This window comes from Triturus cristatus, chromosome 2_2, assembly GCF_964204655.1.
Source record: "Triturus cristatus chromosome 2_2, aTriCri1.1, whole genome shotgun sequence".
NCBI lineage: Eukaryota > Metazoa > Chordata > Amphibia > Caudata > Salamandridae > Triturus > Triturus cristatus.
Window position 1 is genome coordinate 820,218,099 of NC_140582.1, and position 23,066 is coordinate 820,241,164.

At 44.6% G+C, this 23,066-nt stretch overlaps 1 protein-coding gene across 8 annotated transcripts in view; it reads right to left on the reverse strand.

Moving 5' to 3' along the window:
• Positions 1–23,066, reverse strand: part of LOC146862832 (uncharacterized) — a 154,569-nt gene that overhangs the window by 78,959 nt on the left and 52,544 nt on the right. For 2 of the 8 annotated variants that reach the window (XR_014978187.1, XR_014978185.1), the window contains one exon: positions 7,173–7,505. The exons of the other annotated variants lie outside the window; for them this stretch is intronic. The gene's annotated coding sequence lies outside the window, so the exon portion shown is untranslated. Of the gene's footprint in view, positions 1–7,172; positions 7,506–23,066 lie in introns of those variants that run through there. 8 annotated transcript variants of the gene reach the window in all.

The following is a 23,066-nucleotide window of genomic DNA, read 5'->3' on the forward strand; positions in this document are numbered from 1 at the left end:
CATCTGGTGAGGATGAGGGAGAGAGATGAGTGGAAGACAGCGTTTAAGACCAGATACAGATTGTTTGAGTACACTGGGATGCAGTTTGGACTTTGTAACGCTCCGGTCGCATGTCAGTATTTTCTAAAAGATGACTTGAAAGAGTTTTTGGATCTGTTTGTGATCGTGTACCTCGATGACAATCTGGTGTACTCACCAGATGAGAATGTACATACAGAACATGTCATAGGTTTTGCAGTGTTTGAGACGCCATTGCTTATACTGCAAACGGGATGCATCGTTTACCATGCATCCATTTCAACGTGGTACAATTACATAGTGGTTTTCACTACGCAAGTCAATACATCGACTTGCACTGGAGGGTGCTGTAGACTAAAGAATAGTGTAGATTACTGTATCCAACACCTTCTCTAATGTATGTAGACTGGAGTTGGAATAGTAATTTACACTATTCCTAAATTCAGCGCCCCTCCAGCGCAAGTCGATGTAACGACTTGCGTAGTGAAAACCGCGATCTAACAGACCGCGTTGAAATGGCCCTCGTTGTATCGTCATATATCCCTGCAAACTCAGTAAATGTGAGTTTCATGTGAGAGAGGTGGAATTTTTGGGAGTCATTCTAAGTCTGTCGGGGTTACAAATGGCTGAGAGAAAGTTCAAAGCAATTCATGAATGGCAGGTGCCTCAGTGTGTGAGAGATGTGCAGTGTTTTTGGGATTTGTAAACTATTATAGGAGATTTATACAACATTTCTCTCATGTCACCTTTGTTTGGACCCCTAATGCTAACTAAGCCTTTGAATATCTAAAGAAGGCCTTTACCACTGCGCCCATTTTGCTTTACCCTCAGCCAGAGGAACCATACATCGTGGAGACGGATACCTCTGATGAGGCTATTGGGGTCGTCTTTTCGCAAAAAAGAAACATAAAGACCGGACAGCTGCATCCCGTAGCATATATGTCAAAAAGCAGAACAGAATTACACGGTAGCTGTAAAATAACCTTTAGCTACCAAAAGAGCTTTTTCTGAATGGAGACAGTATCTCTAGGGGGGCTAGTCATTCGGTGACTATATATACAGACAATAGAAATCTACACTATATGAAAGATGCCAGACAACTATCTCAACCTCAAATGCTTTAGATGCTGTGTTTTTGTGGAGTTTGATTTTGTGGACACTTTTTGCACAGGGAGTGATAATTGTAAGACGGATGCCTTGTCAAGACAAGATTCAAAATGTACACAAAAAGAGAAACTCGTTGAATCTATTGTGGCCCCATCAAAGGTTTTGTGTGTGGTCACAGTGAACAATTTCCTGGATTCTGTTAGAAAAATCAGGTCTCCCACTCATTGGGTGGACTGGGCTAACCAAGATCCCCAGAGGAACATCAAGCAAGCGTTACTGTTTCATAACAAAATAATCTTCCTACCCACGAAAAGTCTCCAGTTGAAAGCCTTTGACTGGTGTCATGTTTTTTCTTTGACCTGGTACCCCGGGGTTGCAAAGACTCTAGAGTTAGTGCAACAACACTTCTGGTGGGAAAAGATGGCCTCAGACATTAAGCTTTGAGTACAGAGATGTGATGTGTGTGCACAGGCAAAGACTGATCATTCCATTCCTCGAGGGTTGCTACAACCTATGCTCACCCCTAATCAGCCATGGAAAACCATTAGGGTGGATATTGTTAGAAGACTTCCAAAAGATCAGGGGTATACTGCCATACTAGTGATAATTGACAGTTTAACCAAGATGGGTCATTTCGTTCCCTGTAAAACCTTACCCACGGTTGGGGAAATCACTCAGTTGATAATGGAGCACGTAGTGAAGTTACATGGAATACCAGAGATCATAATTTCGCATAGGGGCCCTCAGTTCTCAGCCCGATTCTAGCAGGCATGGTGTAAGGCTTTAAAGATATCAGCAGCTCTTTCCTCTAGTTTTCATCCACAGACAGATGGGCATAGAAATGGGGGTCACTAGTTGGCAGAGGTAGGTACCTTTGTCAAAATAGGGACCCTTGCTTCTAGTCAGGGTAAGGGTGATACACACTTTAGATAACCCCTGCTCACCCCCTTGGTAGCTTGGCACGAGCAGGCAGGCTTATCCCAAAGGCAATGTGTAAAGTGTTTGTACCAACACTCACAGTAACACAGTGAAAACACCATAAAAGGACACCACATCAGTTTAGAAAAATAAAATATCTATATCTAAAATGAACAAGACCAAAATGACAATAATCCAACATACACAGTTAAAAATATGACTTTCAAAAGGTTTCAGGAACTTGTACCATAGAAAACTATGGATGCGTGACTTTTCAACAAAGTACCTGTAGATGCGTCAAAGTTACAAAATCCAAACAGCCACAGAGTCGGAAAACAAAGAGATGAAACACTCCTGAGACCTTGGGGAGGCGAAGCGACAGTTCTGCGACACGCAGAGGACGATTTGTGTCGAATCCGGTCTGTATGGGGAGTGATGCGTTGATTCTTTGTCATGGTTCCAGTTTGCAGGTGATACGTTGGGAAAGCATGCCGCACAGGTATGATGCGTGGAAATCCGGGCTGCGGCGGCAATAAATGCGCGGCAGTGAGCGGTGCTGTGTCAGTCTTCTTCTACCACGATCCCTTGATGCTTTGATTCTTGCAGCGGCAACAGGCGCTGCAACGGTTTTCGCAGCGGCACAGCGATGCGTGGAAAGTCTTCTTGCATTGTGGAGATATGCCGGGAAAACAGTTGCAAGCCGAGCAATGTGTCGATTTCTATAGTCTTTTGAGTTTCTTCTTTCTCCCAGCTCCCAAAAAGCAGCAACAAGCTCCAGAGGCCCAAAACTGGCACAAGCACCTCTTGGCAGCAGCAGAGCTCAGGGGAGCTGGGGGTGAAGTTTTTGTGTCCCTGAGACTTCAGAACAGGAGGCCAGCTCACTTCACGCTCTTGGAGATCTCCTTCAAGCAGGGGACACAGCACACAGCAAAGTCCTTCTCCTTTCCTTGGCAGAAACAGCAACTGCAGGCCAACCCCAGACACACAGCAAGGGCAGTACTTCTCTGTCTCTCCAGCTCGTCTCCTTGGCAAAGGTTCCTCTTGAATTCCATGAATGATCTAAAGTCTGGGGTTTTGGGTCTAATACTTATACCCCTAAATGTCTTTGTTCTCTATGTGCAAGGGGCTCTGAGCCCAGTTCCAACCAGTTTTTGGTGGGCACTCTGCAAGTGCACAACAACATCCATTGTCAGTGTGAGCCTAGGCTCCAGACACACCACAGGGGGGTGAAGCCAGCATTGTGGAAGGCAGGCACAACACTTTTCAGGTACAGGTCCTACTCCTGCCACTACTCCAAATGCAGATCAGGCGTATTGAACCTAGAGCTGACTCATCCAGACCCCTGGAGCCCCTGCGCCTCCCCAACACCTGTTACTCCAAAGCCAGGCTATCAATCCACAAACAGGCAGAGGCACACAGGATAATTGAACAAGAAAATAGCCACTTTCTAAAAGTGGTATTTTCAAACACACAATTTAAAAACCATCTTTACTAAAAGATGTGTTATTAAATCCTGAGTTCAGGGATACCAAACTCCATTTTTCTATCTTATCCCTATTGAAAGATATGCTTGTAAAATGTCAGAAAACATTCCCCATGCTGTTCTATAGGGCAAGATAGCCTTACAATAGTGAAAAACAAAATTGGCAGTATTTCACTAATAGGACATGTTACACACTCCAGTACATGTCCTACCATACACATACACTGCACCCTGCTCCTGGGGGGTACCTTGGGCCTACCATAGGGGTGCCCTCTGTGTAACAAAAGGGAAGGTTAGGGACTGGCAAGTTGGTGCACTTGCTAAGTCGACATGGCAGTTATTAAACTGTGTGCAGGCACCACGGTGGCAGGCCTGAGACATCCTTCAGGGCTACTCATGTGGGTGGCACAATTAGTGCTGCAAGCCCACCAGTAGCATTTGATTTACCAGCCCTGGCACACTCAGTGCACTTTACTAGGGACCTACTGGTAAAACAAATATGCCAATCAGGGAGAACCAATCACAATAACAATTTACACAGATAGCAAATGCACTTTAGCATTGATCAGCAGTGGTAAAGTGCCCAGAGTCCTATAGCCAACAAACACAGGTCAGGAAAAAAAAATTGGAAGAAGCAAAAGGTTTGGGGATAACCCTACAAAAAGGGCCATTTCCAACAGATGCGTAGACAGAACCACTAAATTAAACTTTGAAAACGTATTTAATGTGTTCTGCAACAGAGGCTGCCGAATCCTGGGTGTCTTTGTTGTGGTTAGCTGTACAATGCATGGCACTGCTCCATTGGTGCCTCACCTTTTTATGCAAATTATGGGTTTCATCCAAAAACTATGCCAGTATCCATGCCCTCAGAGACCTCAAATCAGCCCAACGTACTGTCATGTGTAAAAGAAATACAACAAGGCACAGAGAAGATACAAAGACATCTCAACCAAGCAAAACAACAATATAAGTGATGGTCATTGCTTCCAGGGCCACAATATGAGCCAGGTGACAAGTTATGGCTGTCCACAAGAAATATACGTTTTAAGATCAGAAGTATATTCCATCCAAAATACATAGGCCCCTATGAAGTGCTTAGAGAGGTCAATTCTGTGGTGTACAAACTCAGATTTCCAAACACCCTACAAATACATCTAGTTTTTTATGGCAGTGTTCTTAAACCAGCAAAGACGGCCAAGAGGAAGACAGTGCCACCGGTGATACGTGATGGTCAAAGCGAGTATGAGCTACGCCTTATCTTAGATTCAAAGTTCAGAGGGGGTCAATTGTAGTACCTGGTGTCTTGGAAAGGATACATAGCTGAGGATTCATCTTGGGAACCTGACAACCACATCCACACTCCTCCATTGGTAAAGGTGTTTCATTTGGCCAATCCAACCAAGCCTGGCTATAAGAGGCGCCTAGGAGGAGGGCCTACTGTCAGGAAAAGGCTGGCATAGGCGCCTTCAAGTTTCATATTCAGGCTCAAGAAACCCACAATAAAAAACAAATGTAATACAATGTTATTTCCTCTATTGGCATACATGCACCAAAACTCCCATAGTCTATTGCGAACAGCTCGATCAGTCATGAGGGAGAGTGACTATAAATAGAGTACTTGCACGTAGACTGCCGTGTGCAATTCCATTCACCTATGAAGTCAGTTTTGTTCTGGTGTGGAGCTGAAGATGTGAAGATTGATGGGTGCCGGTTTTAGCAGAAATTCTATGTTTTTCCATTGAAAGGAACTGTGGATTTGGGTGGCCAAAGGAGGTCTGCTTTTTCTGGCATTCTCAAGTTTCCTGTTATGGTATCAGGGAAGGATTTCTCTGTTGGTTCTTGGATACATACCAGCAGGTGTGTTTTCATTTTCTGAAGCACAAGTAGAGCTTCGTTCCTGTGAATTCATTTCTTCTTTGTGTAAGTCTCATGACCTTTCGCCCTCTACACGCCTGTTGCTAGGAGCAGCTGTTTAGCAAAGTGTGCTGGGCTTCTGAAAAATATATAGATAAGTGACTATTTGATTTTTTACTTTAAGATTGCTGTGTTGAATCACTGGCCCAAAATACAAGACTAGTTCACCTATTTTTTGTAAGGGGAGTATTTTCCTTGGGACATTTAAACCTGGGAGATAAAAGAACACTTTGCCATTAACATTTTCTTTTGTGAGTAAACATTATTTACCTAAAGGAATTTAGCTTTTTGCTGATTTTGGTTCATTGTCTGCATATTTCCTATCATAGAAATGAAAGGGTTTTATGAATCTAATGGTTGGTGATATTATTTGGCTTGTTGATGAGAATATTCATCATTGAAAAACATACATGGGATTTACAGTGTGTGCACGGTATATATGAATTTATATATAACACATAGCATAGTACCACAAAGGTTTTGATTGAGGATGTTTGAACAAATCAGCAAGGAAGGATGTATGAGACTAAGGGCCTCATGTAGGTAAATAAAATTTACCGATTCTTAAATACCGAACCGTACCGAATCGGTATTTAAGAATCGGTAAGTTATATGTAGGTAATAATTCGGTAACATATACCGAATCGGTAACATTCGGTATTCAAGAATCGGAATTTACCGAATCGGTAAATACCGCGGTGGTATTTACCGAATCGGTAAATACCGAGGTGGGATTTACTGAATCGGGAAAAGAAAATCACATGACTGGATGAAACAGCCAATCCTGTGCAACCACACCCCACCCAACCAGGAAGTGGCCACACCCAGGCAGGTGCACACAATCAACAGACTCTGGAGAGGCTTGGAGTGCAGAGGAGAGGCAGGGAGCCAGTGCCTGTTTGTGCAGCTCAAAATCATCATGTCCAGCCAGAGGACACAGAGAGATGGAGGGGAAAGGAGGAGGAAGATGAAATTCAGCCCCAAGGAACTCCAGGTGCTAGTGGAGGAGGTGGTGAAGCAGCACCAGAAGCTGTTTGGGAGGCAGTCCCTGCAAGTGCCGGAGTCTGAGAAGCGCACCATATGGCTGGGTATCCAGGCGCAGGTCAATGCTGTGGGAGTGACCCACTGGGACATTGAGGTACTCAAAAAGCGCTGGTACGACCTGAGGATTGTGACAAAGAGGAAGATGGGGAAATCCAGAAGGAGGCCAGCCAGACTGGAGGTGGAATCAACAGGGCACCTGCCCTCACCGAACTGGAGGAGCTGGTAGAGGCCACAATAGAGCACGAGAGCGTTGTGGGGCATGGAGATGCCGACAGCTCTGCCAGAGCCGCCACCCAACAAGGTAAGACGAATGCACAGAAATGAAGCCCCTCCTACCCCTATCCCACATCCCCCCATTGTGAAATGAGTATCCCACTCCAGTCCATGTGTTAGTGCAGACAGGCAATGCATTATGGGAGATGTAGTCAGGGAACCCCCAACCATGAAGTGAATAGCACAGGACAACAATGCATGGTACACACATTAGCCAAAAGCAGGCAGAGGATAATGTGAAAGTGTTACATGAATTTATTGTGATGCTTGCAATGCAGCCCTTCAGGTACACTGAGCTGATGTTGCATTTCTGTCCACAGATGTAACATCGCGCAGGACTGCACATGGTACAGGAGAGAGGGCACACCGGCAAGACAGGTCAGCTCTGGCCAGCACGAGTACTGCACAGCCTGCATCACCACCACCACAGCCTGCATCACCACCACCACAGGCCGCATCACCAACCATGCATGAGTCACCGCCCACATCACCACTTGCAATAGTGATGCCGAGGAGGCGTGCTGCTGGCAGGTTGGCAGCGTTAGAGACCTCATCGGACGACAGCAGGTGCCTTGAGCCAAACACAATGCCCCAGGATGGGAGCTATGCCACTGTGCCCACCACCTCACAGGGAGCACACACGGGTGCAAGACGGTGCCGCAGGTCGTGGGTTCAGAGTCCACCAGCAGACGGTGACAGCCATGGGGTCTTTGCGGGACTCGAGGGCAACATGCTCAAGCAGCAGCGCCTACAAACAAAGGAAGTCATGTCAGTTCAGCGGCATGTGCGGGGACTGAGAACCACATTCAAAAACATGGACAGGAACATCAGCGCAATGGCGGCGGGGATTACTGACATGGCAGCGGGCCTGCGGTACGTGTCACAGTCCATGAAGCTGTTGTGCAGCAAGTTAGATGCAGATAGAGCTGCAAGGCGCCGGGAACGCCAGAGGGGAGACAGGCACGCCAGGACACTCAACTGCCTGGCAACTGCAACTTCACTACTCTGCCGGTGCTCAGTGAACATGCAGGAGGGCCTGACACTGCAGCAGCGACGTTACTAGGGGGATGGTGCAGGTCATCAGTGCCCTGGAGGTGCTATTGACCAGTCAGGCGGCCACAAGTGGTGCAGGAGATGCTGCAGAAAGCATCGACACCAGCAGCAGGAGCAGCATAACACCCCCGGTCCCAGAAACCCGCAGGAGCAGCAGGCGGCTTGGGGTTGGCAGTAGTGAGGAGGCTCAATCCGTGCCATCCCACACTGTAGCGCGTGGACGCAAGCATTAATGCTGCACCGCATAGCCAAATACTACTGGGTGACGTAACCCTGGACTTACTCCTTGTACATACGCAATGTTGCCAGAATGGCATATTTTTGGTGTTGTGGCGTAGTGCCGCATTAAAACTACGTCATGACATACAACAATTGGCTGTGTCCCCTTACTTACTCAGAAATAGTTGCATGTGATCTCTGCCCGTCTCTCTCTCCCATCTGTTGCTGTTGGCACTCCAGCAGCGTTGTCCTCTGGCTGACCTGAATCATCCTCATTGTCCTCCAAATCTGTTAGTTCCACCTCTGTACCTCTCTTTGTGGCAAGGTTGTGCAGCATTGCACAAGTGGCAATGATCTTGCAACAGATGATGGGTGTGTACTGGCGTGCGCCTCCGCTTTTGTGGAGGCAGCGGAACCTGCTTTTCAATAGTCCAAACGTGCGCTCCACCACGTTGCGTGTAGTTTTGTGTGCCACGTTATATCGTCTCTCACTCTGGGTTGATGGGTGTAGGTAGGGAGTGAGGATGAATGACCGCACGGCATATGCACTGTCGCCTAGGTGAGTGAAAGTGAACCATCAGTCACATGTCTCAATACACTATGATTTGCAAGTCTCATGGGGCGTCACTGTTACTTACCTAGCAGGTATCCGTCTCCAAATTCTCCAGAAAGCAGTCGTGTGTAGATCCCACTGTTCTGGAAGATGTAGGAGTCGTGGGTGCTCCCAGGAAACTTCGCTACAATATCAGTGATGATGTTCCCTGCATCGCAGATTACCTGCACATTGATGGAGTGGGTGGACTTTCTGTTCCTGTAGATGTGCTCAGTGGCAGCTAGTGGGCAGATTGGGATGTGTGTGCCATCAATACAGCCAATGACATGGGGGAACTGTGCCATGTGATAAATGTCAGTTTTAGTTTTCTGCAGTTCAGCCTGTGTGTTTGGGAAGCTGATTTAGTGGTGCATTCTCTGCATCATGGCATCCAGGAACTTCCTGAAGAAACGGGACAGGCAACTCTGGGATACACCGCCCACCGCAGCTATCACCCCCTGGTAACTGCCAGATGCTAGTAGATGTAGGCTGCAGAGCACCTGCACATGTGGTGGTATGGCATGCGCCCTTCTTGTTGGCTGGTCCAGGAGTGGGTGCAGGTCCCTGATCAGGTCCATGATGGTTTGTGGGTGTAGCCTGTACCTTTCATGTATCTCTGCGTCAGTCTGTTGAAAGAGTGTGATGCGCTGTCTGTAGATGCGTTCCTCCCGTCTCCAAATCCTCAGACCTGCTGCCTGTAGATGTAGGCGCCTTGCAATGACATACAGAGCGGCCATGTTGTCCACGCTGTTGCATTTTGGGATTGCTTATATGCACTGTTGATGCTTACCACCTGCTTTCAATCCGTGTTAATTACCGACTCTTAATTACCGAATTTCATGGATTTCTTAATTACCGAATTTACCTACATGTCTTTTTCAGTTTTACCACTTCATATTTACCGCTTCATATTTACCGAAAACTGGTTTTTGGCCTCCTACATCTCACTTGACTAAATACCGGTCGGTAACGGCATATTTACCGAATTTCGGCCGTTACCGACCGGTATTTAGCTACCTACATATGGCCCTAAATGTGGTGCATAAGGAAATTCATTGGTTCCATAATGCAGCACCCCATATGATAGGTATTTTTCGTAGCAAAACTATACATATAAGCTATCTTTTAATAGCAGTGAGAGTGGAGACCTTAAATGTCTTTATCTTTTCTTTACAGGTCTCCTTCCTTGCAGTTCCCTTCCCCACTACCCTTTCCCTCACTCAGTCACTCCAAGCTTCTGTGCCATTATGGATCTGCGGAATTGGGGGTATTGACGGGTGGACCCAATTTGAGCATTGTTCTGATCCAGAGGAGCTCGTATGCATACATAGTCAAAACTTAAGAGATGTGATGCATTCCGTTTCTCAACAGGTTAAATCTGTCACTGGAAATCCGCATCAAGACCAGTGCCACGATTTGAACCCAGGGTACTGGGTACTCATAAAGAAGCACACGAGAATGTCCTGTCTAGAGCCAGTGTGAAAAGGCCCCAACAGGTGCTGTCAAGTGCGCCGGAGTGCCAAATTGAGTGCACACCTCTTATACCCAGAGGACGAGAAACCCATACAAGTAAATAGTGTTCTATGAGCAAGAAACACGATCCAGGTGAAAGTACCAGCACTCTATTCAGATCAGAAAGAACTCTCAATGATGTTTAAGTGTCTTTGAAATAAAGAAGCGAAGATCAAGTGCGTCAAGTGGATCAATACCACCCACAATCACTGAAGAAACCGAGTCAAGTGGTATAAATGGCACTGAAAGCGATCAAGTGGACAGGAACACTAAAAGAACAAGAGTACCTAGTTGGAATTATTCTGCACCTGAATGGACATATTACACGAGCTAAGTGCTGAATGTCCCACTTATGGATTTGCTTGACTAGAACAAAGAATTGCCCTAACCCCCACGACACCGCTGAATTTAAAGATTGCACAAAAAAAAACAGTTGTTGACAAAGTTTTTGAATGAACTGTGCAAATTGATAAAGGTAAAGACTGACAAGGTTGCTAAGAAGAATTAAGAAGCAATATATTGAGAAGGGTCGAGGGGTCAGGATGGGATCTTGGAGAACACATGGGTGGCAGTGTAGAGCCTCCTGTCTCTTGTGAAGGAGGATAGGGCCCGCACCATTGTTCTGAATTAGGGTTTTCTTGACGCACGGGGCGTTATATGCCCCAGTATGGGAGGGATTGATGCGGGCACACTGACAAGGGGGGGTGGGGGTAGAGAGGGGGTGGGGTGGGGGTGTTAGGGAGAAAATGCTGAAGATTGATTTCTCCTGATATGTCTCCTGATGATTAAGCCTCTTGCAAGAGGCCATTGCTTGAAACGTTGCCATTTTGTTATATTGGATGGAGGAAAATCAATAAAAATCTTTTACAAAAAAAAAAAAGAAGAATTAAGAAGATTACCCAGGCCCGAGGTTGCAGGAGAGAAGTAGGGATAACATTTTAGAAGAACACCGAGTAGGGTTAAAGAAGGCTATACAAAGACTGTTATAAATAAAATGGCAAGAAACTAACTGAAATACGAAGTAAGAAAAGAAGAATAGTGACTGCTTGCAATTTTTTTTATCATTTAAAAGATATCTGAGGTAAAATAAACAATGTGTAATCTAATCCAAGCTAGGTACAAGATTATTGTAGAAATTAACTTTTTAGCAATGATACTGGTAGTTATTGCAATATTATTGGTTATACATGTTTGCACCTGTGAATGAGAAAACCATAGTTCCATCCACTAACATGACATTTTCACATAATGTAGAAGAGGACGAGTTGAAAACCTGATTTGTACATTACCCAAAAGAATATTACTCAACTAATGTTTATTCTAGATTAGTACAATAGTATTCACTTGCTATGAATGTTTAGGGTTGTTATGGGGGTGCACACTTAACTTCCTCACCTGAGGAGGTGACCTACCATCATATTTGTTTGTCAAATGCAATTTCATGCAGCAATGGTTGGTTTGGTTTATAGGCAGCAACATTTGTAATATTATTATTCTAATTATGACATCATTCTTTAAAAAGTACCTTTACGAAAAAGCATGATTTAACACCCACAAGTGAAAGAAATGGAGAGTGATTGGCATTATTTTTGGCCTTCCTATTTAAACCTTCCTATTTAAACTGTCATGGTTTACGAAAATAATTTAACATGCTAAATGAGAACTTTAGAGAAGACATTTATCATGATGTTAGAAGGGAGAAGAGCACACATTGCACATAGTAAGAATCCGAGTAAAGATGTTTTAAAGGATGCATGGAAGAAGGAAGAAGATGACTTTAGAAAGAAAATGACATATCCGAAGTTGAGACTGTATAAAAGACAAAAAGGGACAGTATGCGTTTTTAGGAGAAGATTTCTGAATAGAAAGAGACAGATGGGGAAAATTAATTCTGACCATATCTTTGAATTATCAGGAGGGACATGGAAAATGTTACAAAGTGATGAACCAGCAATAGCAGGAGTTTATTTTATCTGTGGACAACACACAAATTTCAAATTTCCAGCTGACTGAGAGGGTAATTGCTATTTCGGCTTATTGTTTTCTACAATGTATCCTGTAAATAGCTGAAAGGCTTTTTGCACACAGATTCACTAAACGTTCAAATAAGGAAACACAAATGGTGGGAGACATATTTGGAGCTAATATCCACGCTGTGGGAGTGATACTGAATTATGAGAAAATTAGAAAGCTTTCAACAGCAGTGGACAGGCTTGCAACCAGTACATCCGGAGTTTTATTAGTACCAAACACTGAACTAGTAGCAGTTAGATCCATGGTTTTGCAAAATAGATCTGCTTTAGACATTGTGTTTGCAGAGAGAGGCAGAGTCTGTAAGATTCTGAAATCAGAACATTGTTACACCTACATTACTGACCAGAGTGAGAAAATCAATGTCTTGCTTGCGCCTAACAGATAATACAGAATCTTCCACACGGTGGCTCAACACTCTGCGAAGCAAGAGACATAACACAGCACCTTTAGAAAAGGGTTTTATTTTACAAAATGCAAGGACTCTCTCTTTTAGAATAAGGCTTGGGGTTTTATTTTACACAATGCTCTCTAACAAAAAGGCTTTCCTAGGTGCCAAATGCAGAAAATTCAAATACACAAAAAGAGATATATATGTTTATATGCAAGCAATAATAACACACTTGGTAAATATAACAGCTAAATGCATGAATAATACTGATGAATAAACAAGCAGCAAATAATATGAGATAAGACTCAAGCAAATATACTGGGACGTCCTGCAATAGACCAGAAAAATATATATATACATCAAATGATTACTTTGGATGTGCACCTCAACTCACTCACACATCGCAAAGAAAACCCCTCAAATGATCAAAGCCACTTGCCAAACATCACAATGGCAATAATCGAAGCTCAAGCACCTCAAATTACCACAGCCACTGGAACCACGCATCACAATGGCACTAGTCAAAACTCAATACTTCACCTGGTGCAAACACTGCATCTTAGCCCACTCCTGACCGGGGGAATTAAACAGCCTGGGTTCCGAGCCTCAGCAACCAGGGACCATGGTTCCACGCTCCGAAGTAGACACGTCCGTCCCCAGTCGGATTCCAAACTCCCGGTTTCTAAGTCAACAACCCTCAGCTTTATAATCACAAAACACACACTAGAAGGTTCAAGAGTTTTCCCTCTGTGCCAGGAACCCTCCTGAAACTGGCTAGCTTCCAGGCAAGCATTTCATGGCAGGAACGAGTTCTCATGCTCCCTCGCTTGTTCCAGCCTTTATCTTGACGAAGCTCACGAAAGTACATTAAACAATCTCTCACAAAAACAATCTTTGTACGTGATTAACCCAAACAACTTGCAAGCACTGCTGTGCACACAGATAAAGCTCAAGCGAGGCAGAGTCAGAATTCAAGATGACATGAGGCCATGTCAAAGCCAATAGTAAGAACTTCATAATTCTACCAATGTACAACACAATGCACATTTGTGAACACACTGCCTATAGCATCACATACTTTATCTCTCAATGTACAACACCGAGCACATTTGTGCATCACTGCTCTCTACACTGCACTTCAAGACCAAAAAGTACATTCCACACCACTCTCTCCCTCTGATGCTTTCAAATGCACATCCCATACCTTCTGTTCTTGGCAAGGCTGTCCTACTCCATGACAGCTCCCACTGAAAGACTGCAAGGTTACAAGAAAGATACTTTTAAGAGAAACAGGCAGGACATCGGACATTCAGGCTAGGATAAAATAACACACTAAAGTCAATTAAAATAATGGTAGTCAAAGGTCATCAGAGGGCGTCAGACCACAAGAGTGCCTCTAGCACTACAATCAAAGAGTATGGAAAGAACATTTCAGACATCAAACTTGATGTGGAACCTTTAGAAACCATTAGTATAGTAAGGAGCTTCACATAGGGAGTCTATACAATAAGCAATTGGATTGCAACCACATGAGGAGGGATCCTCAAAGATATATTAGTTCCTGTATTAATAGTAGTGATTTGTTTTCTAACTTTGCTAGGAGTATATATAAAGTTATTAAAGTTCTGCTGCAAAAGAGAAGAAAGAAAGAAAGAAATAGGCAAATAAGGAAAGGATTTAGAACTAAGTGAAAACATTAACAAAGAATGTACTAAACACAATAAAAGAGAGTGAAAACTTAAAACGTAAAAGAAGAGAGCAAACGGAAAGTGAGAGTGAATTATGAGCTAAATCTCTGAATGTTGTGATGGTGGTAAACCAACAAAGAGGGGTGATTGATAGGGCGTTTTTAATAAATGCAAATTTGTGCAATTAACATGTAGAAATAATGTGTAGTCCTAAAACGAGAAGCTTAATTTAAAAAGGCAAATGTTAATTGGGATTTATAGAGCACATAATCACGGGCAGGTCTCTTATCGCTAAGAAAGAGTAGCTATGGCTCCCCCCTCACCACAGTGGCTAACTGTTAGTACCCCAGTCAAAGCGTGTGTTGTCACCAGGCCTCTGTGAAGAGGAGGATCTTCATTTGTTTCTGAATGGGAGAAGGGCTGTTTCCTTATGTAGGCTTTCTTGTAGCTTGTTCCACAACTGCGAGATCAAGACAGAGAAGGCTCGACCCCCTTTAGTCGTTGTGTTATACCGTGGACAGGCCAGCTGGCCTGCATCGGATGAGATGAGGGTAAGTCCTGGGACATATCTCCCCAGGCATTCCTTAATGTATACTGGAGCATATCCATGAAGGGCTTTGTGGGCGATGCAAAAGCCCTTGAACCTGGTTCGCTCTTTGACGGGGATCCAGTGCAGCTGCTGAGGCGTGGCCCAAGCGCTTGAAGATCAGCCTAGCTGCATCATTCATAGCTGCTTGCAGCTTGCCTAGCAGCTTTCCAGGAAGTCCAATATACAGAGCATTGCTGTAGTCCAGACGGGACACAATCAATGCAGACACCACCATCCGTAGAGTGGAGAATGAAAGGAGAGGTGACAATTTCCTCAGTTGCCTCAGCAGGCCCACGCAGGTCCCTTGGTTAGACAAGGTGAGCTTGTCATCTATTTTGATGCCTAGGCTCCTTACGACGCGAACTGGGGTGCGTGTGGCGCCCATCTCTTGTGGCCAAAAGAGGTCAGTCCAAGGGTTTCTTCCCGTGGTGATGGCTAGGACCTCTGTTTTGTCAGGATTGACTTTGAGTGAGTTAGCTGTCATCCAGTTGACCGTGTATCTGTGGATGTTTTGCACATGTGAGTGGGCTTGTGAGGAGTTGCCAATGTGAAGGATTAATTGTGTGTCATCTGCTTAGTTAAACACCTGGCAATCAATGTGGGCCAGGGCTCCCACCAGTGGCCAGTGATAGATGTTAAAGAGAAGCGGAGATAATGCCTACCCTTGTGGGACTCCACAGGTTAGTACCCCTTTATTGGACACGCAGTCACCCAGTTGAATCCTTTGAGTTCGAGCTGTCAGGAAGGAGGAGTTCCAATGATATACCACCCCGCCGATGCCCATGTCCAGGATGCGGGCCAGGAGTTGGTTGTGGTTGACCGTATCAAACACAGCCATACGGTCTAGCAGAACCAAGGCACACAGCTTCCTGCTGTTGGCCGTGAGTCTGAGCTCATGCAATAGCGCCAGCATCACCAGCTCTGTGTTGTGGTGTGCCCTGAATCCTGCCTACCGTACCTGGAGTAGATGATGTTTCTCCATGAATAGAGATAGGGTTTTAAGGACGTGCTATTCCACTATTTTGGCCAAGAAGGGGAGTTGAGATATGAGCCTATAGTTCTTCAGGTTAGTGACGTCTACCCTAGCCTTTTTCAACAAGGGGGTTACTCTGGCTTCCCAGTTTCCAGAGATAGATTGATCAGAGCAAGAATCTCTCCCACTATCACTAGTAAAGCCATTTTGAACACCCTTGGTGGGCATGGGTCCGCTGGCAAGCCTGACTTAATTTCAGATGCAATGTGGGACAAGGAGTCTTTGTCTAACCTTAGAAAGGAGGAGAGACACTCACTATAGTCCCATTGCGGTTCTTCCTTAACCAGGGGGCTCTGGCAGGTGGGGGTATTTTCTATGTCAGTTAGGATGGCCCTGACCTTGTCTAGGAAAAAGGTCTGGAACCTGTTACAGTGTTCCGGGCTAGCAACTGTTTCCTGCTCCTGCTTGTGACTGAGTTCCTTCAGAATTCTAAAGGTTTCTTTCTGTTTGTTGTCTGCCTCCATGATCCTGGCCTCGTAGTACTCCGCCTTTCTTGCCATAATGGCTTTTTTGTATATGGCAAACATGGCCCTGTATTCCTTGAGCGCCTCTGGGTCGGATGATTTGCGCCACTGCCTCTCGTGTTGGCGTAGGGTCCGTTTCTGTCCCCTCAGTTCCTCCGTGAACCAGGTCGCTCCCTTACGATTGTTCCTCACCCTTTCTCTGCGAGCGGATGCCACCCTATTGATGGCTGCTCTCAGCCGGTTGGTGAGGGCTTCACTCTCCTGATTGAGGTCCTCTGGCTGTAACGTCCTAAGCAAGTTTCCTCTCAGAGCCTCCGCTAGACAGCCTGCTTCAATTTTGCTCCATCTTCACACAACTCTTCCCTCCTGGGGAGGTTGCGTAGGTCGCCTGGTCTGGGGGATCAGGAGCCTGATCAGGTAACGGTCGGACCAGCTACAAGGTCTGACGTCTGTCAGCCTGGCTGGTGGCTGAGTGGTCCAGATGAGATCTAGGGTATGTCCCTTCTCATCGGAGGGGGAATCCACAAGCTGGTGCAGCCCCATTGTGGCCATAGTTTCCTCCAACTGACTAACCTGTGACTTTCTGGGTATCTGGTCCCAGTGGTAGTTGACGTCCCCCACCCCCAGGAGTTGTTAGTACCGGAAGAGTAGGTCAGTGCACTAGGCTTCCATAGCTACACATATCAAGTTAGAAATGCTTTAGAATGCAGGTGTACTTTTAATTTTTTTACTGGCCATAGGTCAATATTCTTGATAATGTGGAAAAGTGTAGAGTTCAATGATAAAATGTGTTGAGACTACATAGTCCAGTATAGAAGACAGTTTTCAACCTTCCCTTAGAGGCATGACCCATTAAATACAATAGTAATGTAGTTAAAATCGTAGTTAAATGTTTCATTACGAATAAGATATGTAAGGTAGAATATGTGAGAAAGATGATTTCATTTGAGGAATAACAAACCTAACCCTGAACTATTTTGTCTTTTAGAAGAGAGTTGAGTCGGAACCAAAACACGATTTGTACAATGTTGTTAGTAATGTTCATGTAATACTTAGTATTTGTAAGTCTTTGTTTAAAGATAGAGTTAACAGGGGAAGATCTCCGTTTCCATCAAAACATTGTGCCTCTATTTGCTTAAGAATTGGATTGTTGCAACATTTGTTTTCGGTGTAGATATGAAAATGTTATATTAGTGCGTGTTCCTGAACTAGAGACAGGCATTCTCTCCACACACATTCTAGATGCTTCAAGCCTCTCTGATCCAGACTCTCTACGCTCTGAAGCTTTAAGCTTTGAGCAGGATCTATGCTATATTTCTGAGTCTCCACAGAATTTTCGAACTTATTGAATTGCTTAAAGCTTTATGCTTTCACCTTTTGATTTCAAACTCTTTATGGGTTCAAGATACTATTTCTCATCTTAACATTTAGACTAGGGACTCTACTTACAAGGGACAAGCTTATGCAATTGTTCTGTATTGTATAACTGATGAATTGATTACTTATTGATGACTTATAAAGAAATATTTACTAAATGACATTAATAAAACCCTTTAAACTCATACAACAATCTCATCATTGACTCCCAATAATTTATGTTTAACTGTGATATGTGATTGGAATGCTGATTTCCAGCTTCTGATTCATTCTTTACCCACGACATAGATCCGTAGCCTTAGGGCCCAGTAAGAGCAGTGACTTTATTTCCAGGTATGCTGAGACACAAATTCTAATCATAAACCAAATATTTATTAAGGTCCCAAGCTCCACCAGATGATTCCAGCGAACGGAATCATATATATGTTGAATAGCATCTGGTTGAGCAAGGATCCCTGTGGGAGTCTACAGATCAGGGTGGTGGCCTTAGAGGTTTAGTGTGACAGAATGACTGACTGGGTGCACCCGTGTGGAAGGAGCAGATCCATTGGAGAGTAACTCCTCTTAAGCCAGAATCATAGCGGCCTATGACGAAGGGGGCAGAAAGTCGAGCAGGATGAGACCCTCCCTGTCCCCTCCGTCCATAATAATTACCGAATGTTGTTGATGGCAGCGATAATGGTGGTGGTTTCAGTGCTATGGCTGGGCCTTAAGCCTGATTGGGAGGGGTCAAGGAGATACTTGTCATTGAGGTGGTTTGATAGCTGTCTGTTGATGAGTTTTTCTAGAATTTTCTCTGGTTTGTTTAAACTAACATGTGTTCCTCTAAAAGAAACCAGCCTTGGGGGCGTGGCTAGCGCCCGAAGAAGATGGCTGCAGTCCCTTGACTCTCTCGGTATGGCGGCCAGAACGGCATTACAGGCAACCTTCTGAAGACCCTGTAAGTGCTTCATTTCAACTGCACTGTCTCTACATGAGTTTCTGAAATTATTTTTTTACCGCATGGCTGCGTATAACGCTTCTTTTCTGTTTTGCTTACCCCTCAGAGGCTCCTTCTCTATGACGCCCGCCATCTTGGATAATGGGAAATCTCCTCACACGCATTAATTGCAGAGGACGCCTCATTCATTACCTGAGTAGCAGCTGTGCATTACAGTCAGTAAACAGTACACTGAAGGATTTCTTTCATCTCTGCTCACCTTTTTTATCATGCTCCTGCTCTCTCTTCTTACTTTCTTTTAATATTGGTTTGGGCGTTTCACCATCCAATTTTATGAAAGACGCATGTGGTCACTTGCTGTTCCTGTCTCCATGGCATGCCTTCCCTAATATGAAATAATATGAAATAACCTCTTACCTGCCATTCATTGAGCACTGAGAATATCCTGTTGTCTTACTTGCGCTACTACAAACTCTTTTGAGGAAATAATGTTGCACAAGCCCTCTAGAGACTGCGCCCGTCTCCACAAAAGAATTTCTCATTCCTTCAAACGGTGTCCTTGTCTTTAGGCTGATGGCCGCCTCTCTTTAAAGCTGTGTATTTGAAGACAATGCTTTAATACGTTCCCATACCCATTCTGTCTTAACCAGCGGCAAGAAGTCTTCATACTGAGGTGGTCTCTTTGGCTCTTATTTGGTGGAGTGCATGTCTCAAGCAGCTGGCCTTGGTTGCCATTTGTTCTCCTCACCGCATAATTTATCCTCTCGTTCAAGTTCTCGTTTACAACGTCTGCAAATGGAGGACTCAACAAATTTATCGCCTAAAGGCACTTCGGTATCGGCCAATGGTACGCCCTCAGGTGCCAACAAGACGCCTAGTAAAGGATTAAAAAAGGATCCCCCTTCTCCTCCCAAACAAACTTCATCGGTCTCCATGGACCTCCTGTTGGATGAAATCAGAGCTCTTTGTCCTTTTGTGGAAGAAATACATTCTATTTTTTGCCAAAAAATATTCTCAGGTAAAGTACCACTCAAGGCGCACAGGTGCGTAGCCATGGGCTTGAGCCGGTGGGGCTGACGAGCCCATGGCTACGCACCTGCGTGCCTTGAGTGGTACTTTACCTGAGAATATTTTTTGGCAGCCTACGCAGCAACCCTACACACACACCTACTCCCTGCTGACGAGAGGCAACTACCTCGAAACACGTGTCCAGGGATGGCTAACGCGACACTCATTTTCATTTTAAACTTTTGGCATAGGCGTACCCGCCGACGCTACTTCATGGACCACAATGCTTTGGGGTAAATCGCTGGGAGGACGAGCAGAGTGCGGCCAATCGGACCTGTGGATGAGCAGTTTCTCCGGTACCGGAGGAACTGCCCTACTGGTAAATTATCCTTGAGTGCCCGGGGATGGAATGAGTTAAAATGCAACAGGGAGTTTCTATCAGTTGCCTTTTGGTGTACTGTAGTCCTAAGTTGGCCCTGCTCCGCAAAGATGTCAAGATCCAAATATACGACAAACTGTTTGCTGTACGACCATGTAAATCTGAGACTGCCGACCAAGGTGTTTAACCGGTTAAGAAAAGTCATCAAACCTTCCTCAGTACCCAACCAAATGCACAAAACATCGTCAATATACCGCTTCCAGAGGCGGATATTCCTCTGGAAGGGATTGAGAGTATGAAAAATATGATGCTCTTCAAACTGGCCCACAGAGATGCAGGCCAGACTGGGCGCAAAGGTTGCGCCCATCGAAGGACCTGAGACTTGTCATTTTTATAGCAAAAATAGTTCTTTGTAAGTGCAATTTCAATGCACTGTAACACAAAAGACTGTGGTGTGTCGTAAAACCATTCTTGCTCCCCAAGTGCACGCGCTGCTGCCACTAGCGTGGCATCCTGGGGTATGCAAGTGTATAATGACTCGATGTCAATTGTCACTAGAAATTCATGTTGTGTATCAAAACAAGTGTTCCCCAGTACATTGAGAATATCTCTGGGGTCCTGTACAAATGAGGTCTGTTTAATCACCGACTCCCTGAGAAACAAATCCGCAAATTGTGACAGGGGTTCAAGCACTGACTGAACCCCCGAGACAATGGGGTGCCCAGGGGAGGTCGTGTGACCTTATGAATCTTTGGTAAAATATAAAAGGCCGGAGTCCTGGGTTTGGAATTAACAAGGAACTCAGGTTCTTTTGCAGTAATCCATTTCTTTTCTTTGGCTATAGCTACCATAGATTTGATGATTTCCAGTAATTCATTCACAGGATCACGAGCCAGAGGTTGGTAATTCTCACGTTTACCCAGAAGCCTAAGGACCTCATTTTCATAATCCACTGTGTTCATAACAACTATTGCACCCCACTTGTCTGCTGATTTTATAGTGACAAGGGGGTTGTCCTAGAGACTCCTGACCGCCCGCCAGTCATCTTTGCTCATGTTATTAAAAGTATGATTATGAACAGTGTTTTCCAAAGTGTTCATTTCTTCAAGGACTTTACTCTCAAACACTGCGACCTCCGGACCCACGCTAGAAATTGGAGGACAAAATTGGAAGGGACATCGTAAGTCAGTACAAAACACAGAGACAGGGTCCTGTGTTTTGTTGGCAAAAATGTTTTTCATTTTTATTTTCCTCATTGTTTCATGAAATTCAATACGAAATTTGAAAATGTCATGTACAGGGGTGGGAAAAAATCCCAACCCTTTGTTCAACACTCGTGTTTTGTTCTCCGACAGAGTATGGTCGGATAGATTTACAACAATATCATTCATGACTGGTTCCTTCCCCGGCTGCGAGTTATTCGAGGTGAGAAACCCTGCCATGTCTGATCCTGATTGAGTTGTGTCTGCCCTCTGCCCCTTTGACCTCCTCTGCCTCTGTGTCCTCTCTGATTCTGTCCTAAAAAAGAACGCAATAATGCCCCCAGATCTTCATTTGATTGTTCAGGTTGATTAAATCTGACCCTATTGGTTTTATCTACTTGTCCTCCTACCTCATCATCTTTACTGGATGTGTTGTCAAACGTCCAGTTATAGGGTATACGTCTGGATGTCTGTCTTCCTCCCCTAACAGGGCCACCCCGTTGTCTTGGTTCAGTTCTCTGTTGATAATAACTGTCTTCAACGTATGGGAATGCCCATTCATGGGTAAAACGTTCTAAATTGCATTTTAGGCCTTTTATTTTTTGATTAATCATGTAGTTTTTATAATCAGAGAGGTCCTCCTGTATTCTGGATAACTGTTCCTTTGTGTCAGCAAGTGTGGTATCCCTTTTAATACTCTCCTCCAGATCAATAATTTCCTTAAGGAGGTCCTCACTAAGCCTCTTTGCAGTATTAATGATTAAAATCAACCAGTCCCGGGTACATTTATTGGCAATGTAACTCCAATCGACCTGGAACTGGCTGTCTTCAAGGAAAATCCGAGGTTCAATTCGCACCAGCAAACTAGCAGGAGAAGCCCCTGCCCTCAAGTACTCTGTCATTAACGCCCCATGAAATGCTATTCTGACTTCTTTTTTCGAGAGTGCTGAACTTTTCCCATTCTTCCCTCGCTGCAATGGAGTTGGCAAAGGATGCCTATGGAAGCAGTGAAGCACCTGACAGAATTGCCACTATTTGATCATCTGTAAAAGCTAAGCAATGTCTGTCCATCCTATCTATTTCGTAATTAGAACCACAGCGAGTCTGTTGGTGCTGGGATATTAAGGCCTCAAGGTCCCAATATGTATGTGTAAATGTTAATTCTGTGCTGGCTATTTAGTGCAAACAACCGTATACGGTCCTACTTCAATGTGTAAAACCGATCAAAGCTCTCACGGCTGAGCCGCCGTACACAGTAAGTCAAATCAACAAGGAGCTCCAGGGGGAAGGAAACAGAATTGGGTTGCCCCCCACTCAAGTCAATGATAAAACAAAAAGGGCCCAATCTGGTAGCACGGTTGGAATTTTACAAGCAGTGGGATACATGGCCTGGGTTGTTGAAAGCTCTTTGCTTGAAAGTGTAGTAGGCTTAGAAATAGCAAAATGCACCGGATTAGCTATACTGCTAAACTATAGAAGTACTGACACAGAAGTTTGTCGATTTCTTGTATTTAGAAAGGTTCGCGTCTCCCCCTTTCTTTTCTTTATTTTAAAAACAAGCCGATGTGATTATGACCAAGTAAGAGGGTGATGGGCCCGTAACCACTCAAAGATGGCGCCCGTTATTCAGTATGGATCACGTGATATGTAATGACACGTGAACACTAGGAAATTCGTCATTTAAATACGTGAAGCGCGCATAGTGAGTAGCGCGGAATGAGACAAAGCTCCTCTTGCCAGTAACTAGTGGTAAGATCGAGGCAATTCTGCAGGGTGATATGCTTAAAACAACTTAGCGATAGTTACAGAGGAATTTTTGAAGTTGGTAAGA